The sequence below is a fragment of the Anopheles coustani genome (assembly GCF_943734705.1).
Source record: "Anopheles coustani chromosome X unlocalized genomic scaffold, idAnoCousDA_361_x.2 X_unloc_59, whole genome shotgun sequence".
Lineage (NCBI taxonomy): Eukaryota > Metazoa > Arthropoda > Insecta > Diptera > Culicidae > Anopheles > Anopheles coustani.
The window spans coordinates 10001-11361 of record NW_026525169.1 but is presented as its reverse complement, the minus strand read 5'-3'; positions in this window follow the sequence as shown (position 1 = coordinate 11361).

The window sequence follows — 1361 nt, the reverse complement described above, 5'->3', positions numbered from 1 at the left end:
AGCCTGACTTATTCACGTTGCCTGTGAAGGTAGGTTTTTGCCCATTTTCCAGTTCATGTGGTAACATTCCCGGACTTTGCCGGCTTTCTCTTCATGTGGTAACTTGCTTGCTCATGTGGTAACTTGGAAGTGTATTTCTGACAGACCCAATCTCGGACTTAGCCGATTTTTCTCTTCGTATCATATGGATCCATCACTAGGCCATCTTGCTTGCTTGTGTGGTAACTTGAAAGTGTATTTCCGACAGACCCAATCTCGGACTTAGCCGATTTTTCTCTTCATATTATATGGATCCATCACTAGGCCATCTTGCTTGCTTGTGTGGTAACTTGAAAGTGTATTTCTGACAGACCCAATCTCGGACTTAGCCGATTTTTCTCTTCATATCATATGGATCCATCACTAGGCCATCTTGCTTGCTTGTGTGGTAACTTGAAAGTGTATTTCTGACAGACCCAATCTGGGACTTAGCCGATTTTTCTCTTCATATTATATGGATCCATCACTAGGCCATCTTGCTTGCTTGTGTGGTAACTTGAAAGTGTATGTCTGACAGACCCAATCTGGGACTTAGCCAATTTTTCTCTTCATATCATATGGATCCATCACTAGGCCATCTTGCTTGCTTGTTTGGTAACTTGGAAGTGTATTTCTGACAGACCCAATCTGGGACTTAGCCGATTTTGCTCTTCATATTATATGGATCCTGGACTTAGCCGATTTTTCTCTTCATATCATATGGATCCATCATTAGGCCATCTTGCTTGCTTGTGTGGTAACTTGGAAGTGTATTTCTGACAGACCCAATCTGGGACTTAGCCGATTTTTCTCTTCATATCAAATGGATCCATCACTAGGCCATCTTGCTTGCTTGTGTGGTAACTTGAAGTGTATTTCTGACAGACCCAATCTGGGACTTAGCCGATTTTTCTCTTCATATTATATGGATCCATCACTAGCCATCTTGCTTGCTTGTGTGGTAACTTGAAAGTGTATGTCTGACAGAGCCAATCTGGGACTTAGCCGATTTTTCTCTTCATATAATATGGATCCTGGACTTAGCGATTATTAGGTTATTATATATGGATCCTGGACTTAGCCGATTATTAGGTTATTATATATGGATCCGGGACTTAGCCGATTATTAGGTTATTATATATGGATCCTGGACTTAGCCGATTTTTCTCTTCATCCATATGGATCCTGGACTTAGCCAATTATAAGGTTATTATATATGGATCCGGGACTTAGCCGATTTTCTCTTCATATAATATGGATCCGGGACTTAGCCGATTTTTCTCTTCATATAATATGGATCCTGGACTTAGCCGATTTTTCTCTTCATATAATATGGATCCGGG